We start from the raw sequence: 5,433 nt of genomic DNA, 5'->3' as shown, positions 1-5,433 counted from the left end.
ATTATAAAAAGAAGGCTTTAAAAAGATCGGTATCGGTGATCGGTATCGGCAGATACTGCTTTCTGTGATCGGCCTCAAAAATCCTGATCGGAGCACCCCTACTTACAACCCTGTCAGTCATTCTGGAGAGTTAATTTACCTGATACATTTTGTGTTTACTGTTTATTGCTTAAAAAAAAGTCACACACAACGTTCTATATTGAGAAATGTCTAACATTTTGGTAACAGTTTCACAAAAATATAAATACAATATTAATATAAAATAAGAGAGCTAAAACTACATTTAGATTGATCTGATGTTTGTGTTTAATGGCGGTTGGCAAACCAGCTTAAGGTGCATTTCCGCCACCTACTGGGATGGAGTGTGAGGCCTCGATGAACGAACATATTATATACTACTAATATAATAAAAATAAATAAAATTAAAAAAACGAAATTCTTCTAATCAAATCTGTATCGCTCAGATATTTTAGAAGAAAACCATAAACGCTTAGATGTTTCTGTGCATTCTGAAATATATTCATAACTGAAATGTCATTGATTTCCATATCTCTTAGTTTTTCAACAAGTTGCTTTCTTTGTCTATTATATGCCTCACAATGTAAGAGCACATGTTCAACTGTTTCTGTTATTCCACAGTAACTGCAGCTATCTGACTCACTTGTTCCTATTATATGCAATGAATAATTAAGGTTAGAGTGTCCTATACGGATCCTGGTTATAACAGTATCTTCTCTTCTGTTTCCATATACCTTTCTTTCAATCCCCACTTTCTGTTGAATACTAAATAAGTGTCTCCCTTTTGACTCTTTATTCCATACGTCTTGCCACATACTTCCAACTGCTGTTTTAATAATACCTTTTAGTTCTGTTTTACTTAAAGGAATTTCTATGTCAATCTCTTCTTTTCTCAATGCTGACTTGGCCAGCTTATCCACCCATCCGTATATATTTGAATACTATTAAAGTAGTTTTGTTTCAAATATTGATCCACTACTATTTCTTTAGGCATACACCTTTCCTTTTCATTTATTTTAAAATGCAACTGGAGATCTACCGTTGGCATGCGGAACAGCCAAAGGGGTTCTTCTTCTTCTTCTGGCTTTTTATGGCGGTTGGCAAACAACCAAAAAGGCGCATCCGACCAGATTGTCTTTTATTTGTTCAGGATTGTCTGATAATAAAACAAATAAAAGATTTCCCCAGGTATAGGCTACATGATGATTTGATTACTATTAAGAGATTCTTCTATTACATTCCTTTTATCTGTATGTGTGCACATTTCGGTGTGTTGGCACACTGTGACCCCTAAAAAAAATAAGTGCATGACGCCCCTGACTAGTCACCACAACAAGAAGTAATTATTACAAAAAGAACACCAGACTACTTATCTGTATTTACAACAGCGTTGATTGCTATTGTCATAGCTTTACATTGGTTGGAAGAGAGACAGATTAAGAAGGCAGTTTTATGCTCAGATTCACTGGCGGCTTTAAGAAGTATTCCATCAGGTCAATCAAATTGCAGACAAGATGCAACTGAGATATAGACTTCATGCTCAAGGTAGGGTTGTTTCATTTTTATGGGTCCCAGCACATGTTGGAATAGATGGAAACGAGATGGCAGATAAACATGTTAAAAGGTTGTTGAATAAAATTGATGTAGAAATTGATGTAAAAATCAGCAATGCTGAAGCAAAGACAATTATTAAGCAAGCTGTTATTAAATCTTGGTGCTGGAGTCGACTCCGACTCTACAGCTATTCAGAGTCGAGGAATCGAATCTTTTGGAGTCGACTCCCCATCCCAAGGCGTTGGTAGTGTTGCCATAGAAAAGCATAATTCCGAGAACGTCACGTGCTGTCATCTCGATCACGATATGGCGTGAACGCAGCATACATCTCTGACAGACTATCAGCCAATCACTGCGTGCATAGCTAGTAAGCACGCTAACATCACTTCTGTCTATTCCTTAGTAAAAGTTTGTCTCAGCAGCTTTGTGAACAGGGTTTAAGAGAAAACTCTTAGCTAAACACTTTTACTGCTATTTAGGAGAACTCTTAGTGGTAAGATGAAATGTTTTGTGAATACGGGCCCAGGTCTTCATGAACTGAACATGTTTTCCTCACATGCTTGTTGCCTGCTGTTCTGAGCGTTTAAGTCAGCAAACACACAAACCGCGCTGAACCCGATGAAAACTATATGTTGCTTAAAGTGTTTGATGGTAGTGTAAATATGAGAAATACCGTGTAATGTTCCCCTCTCCTCAGAAGACTCCAGTCGTCTCGTCGTCTTCTTCTTCTTCTTCTTCTTCTTTTGTGTTTAATGGAGGTTGGCAAACCAGCTTAAGGTGCATTTCCGCCACCTACTGGGATGATCTGTATTTACAACAGCGTTGATTGCTATTGTCATAGCTTTACATTGGTTGGAAGAGAGACAGATTAAGAAGGCAGTTTTATGCTCAGATTCACTGGCGGCTTTAAGAAGTATTCCATCAGGTCAATCAAATTGCAGACAAGATGCAACTGAGATATAGACTTCATGCTCAAGGTAGGGTTGTTTCATTTTTATGGGTCCCAGCACATGTTGGAATAGATGGAAACGAGTTGGCAGATAAACATGTTAAAAGGTCGTTGAATAAAATTGATGTAGAAATTGATGTAAAAATCAGCAATGCTGAAGCAAAGACAATTATTAAGCAAGCTGTTATTAAATCTTGTATATAAGTAAATTTGTAATAAATAATATGACATTAGAGCTAATATTAGGTAATAGAACATTCAGAAGAATGATATCAAGGCTAAATTTGTAAATGTGTGCAAATACATAGGGCCCCATTCATATATTTTGCCTGGGACCCCCAAATCACTAAATCCGCCCCTGACCACACTCCAGCTCAATAGTGCCTCAGCAGTGCCACAGGCTGATCGCTTCCATGCCACACCTCACTGATGCTGGAGTTTGTGCTAAAGGAGCCCCGGCCAAGTATTGAGTGCATAAATGAACATACTTTAAAGAACTTGAACTTTTCTGTTTTGCAAGTCTTTTTTTGATTGATCGTAGGAAATATTCTAATATTTTGAGATACTGGATTTTTTACTTTCATGAGCTGTAAGCTCTAATCATCAAAATGAAAACAAAAAAGTTTTTAAATATGTTACTTTATATGTAATGAATCTAGAATATATTAAATTTTCACGTTTTGAAATGTTACCAAAATATTTACTTTTCCACAATATTCAATTTTTTTTAGATGAAACTTAATATCATTCTTCTGAATCTTCTATTACCTAATATTAGCTCTAATGTCATATTATTTGCACCTTCTGTTTGTAACTTTGAAACAGTTGAGCATATTTTATTACAGTGAGAGCATACAGTAAAGAGAGACAGATGCTGGAAACAATTTCACCACAAGATCTACATAATCCAGAAGAATGTTTCTTGATTTTATGCAAGTTTCCATTTCAGGATGAATGTCCTAATATTAATCTTGCTACTATTACTTCTTCTCTTCTTTTAAAATCACTTCCAGTCTCCTTATTTTGTAATCCTGCTTTCTTTTGGATTTTATACAGATGGATTTTAGACCTGTCTTCTCCATATCCCATTTGTGTTGCCAAGATTTAATAACAGCTTGCTTAATAATTGTCTTTGCTTCAGCATTGCTGATTTTTACATCAATTTCTACATCAATTTTATTCAACAACCTTTTAACATGTTTATCTGCCATCTCGTTTCCATCTATTCCAACATGTGCTGGGACCCATAAAAATGAAGCAACCCTACCTTGAGCATGAAGTCTATATATCAGTTGCATCTTGTCTGCAATTTGATTGACCCGATGGAATACTTCTTAAAGCCGCCAGTGAATCTGAGCATAAAACTGCCTTCTTAATCTGTCTCTCTTCCAACCAATGTAAAGCTATGACAATAGCAATCAACGCTGTTGTAAATACAGATAAGTAGTCTGGTGTTCTTTTTGTAATAATTACTTCTTGTTGTGGTGACTAGTCAGGGGCGTCATGCACTTATTTTTTTTAGGGGTCACAGTGTGCCAACACACCGAAATGTGCACACATACAGATAAAAGGAATGTAATAGAAGAATCTCTTAATAGTAATCAAATCATCATGTAGCCTATACCTGGGGAAATCTTTTATTTTTATTATTATCAGACGATCCTGAACAAATAAAAGACAATCTGGTCGGGGAGGGGGACTTGCGATTATGAACGAAGAGAAGTGGAGAGTAACTCATGTAACTGTGCCTGCATCTACTTCATTTGAATCTATTGTTCTTAAGATTAATGCTTCAACACCTATCATCGTTGCTACTTTATTTCGACCTCCTAAGACAAACTCTAAATTTTTAAATTAACTTTTAGAACTCTTAACTCTTTTATGCTCCATGTCTGCTATTGTGATTATGCTGGGTGATTTTAACATCCATATCAATAATGTTGACAGTCCACTTACAAGAGAATTTATATCATGTCTCGATAGTTTCGGTACCAATACTTCTACTCACTCTAAGCAACATATTCTTGATCTCATTTGTTGCTCTGGTATAACTCCTCATAATTGTACAGTCTCAGGCTTGTCTATTTCTGATCATTTTTTGGTGTCTTTCAATGTTTATGCTACAGTGTCTAAGGTTAATGTAAGCCGTTCTGTCACTTTCCGTAACATCAAGTCTATCGATATATCTGCTTTTGCTGATGATTTAGCCAACTTTGCCAGCAAAGTTGACTTATCCACTGTGGAGGACATGGTTGCTGCTTATAATGATGGTCTTTGTGAGATTTTAGATGTATATGCCTATGAAAACTCAAAATGTTTCCTTTACCCACTTTACCCTTTATTGCGTCAGCTTGAAGCTAAAGGCCGCCGCCTTGAACGCTTGTATGCCAAAATGGGTCTTTCGGGATCATAAAGTATTATATGCTCGTCATATGCAAAACTATAAGGATGCTATCACAAAGGCTAAGTCAGAATTTTACACAGATTTATTTAGGGCAAGGGAAGGGGATACTCGATTTCTTTTTGCTACCGTCAATAAGCTTCTGCAGTCTCCTGAACCTTTACCATCTTATATGTATTCCACAACTGTATCTGTAATGCTTTTATGGACTATTTTAATATAAAAATTCAAAATATTCATAAGCAAATACTTTCAAATAATGTTGATAGTGGTAGTTTAGATTTATTCGTTATTAAATCTATACGTCCTACCTTTTCTACCTTTAATCTTCCCATCACTGATGAGATAACTTCAATTATCCAGAAATCTAAAACTACTACTTGCCACCTGGATCCTCATCCGACACATTTAGTCAAAGCATGTTTATCCTCTCTGTCTTCTTTAATCACTGGGATTATTATTTCTTTGTTGTACTCTGGTATTTAAAACTGCTACAATAACTCCTATTCTG

This window comes from Sinocyclocheilus anshuiensis, unplaced genomic scaffold, assembly GCF_001515605.1.
Source record: "Sinocyclocheilus anshuiensis isolate Anshui unplaced genomic scaffold, SAMN03320099.WGS_v1.1 scaffold338, whole genome shotgun sequence".
NCBI classification, from domain to species: domain Eukaryota; kingdom Metazoa; phylum Chordata; class Actinopteri; order Cypriniformes; family Cyprinidae; genus Sinocyclocheilus; species Sinocyclocheilus anshuiensis.
Note: the sequence above shows the minus strand (reverse complement) of the source record.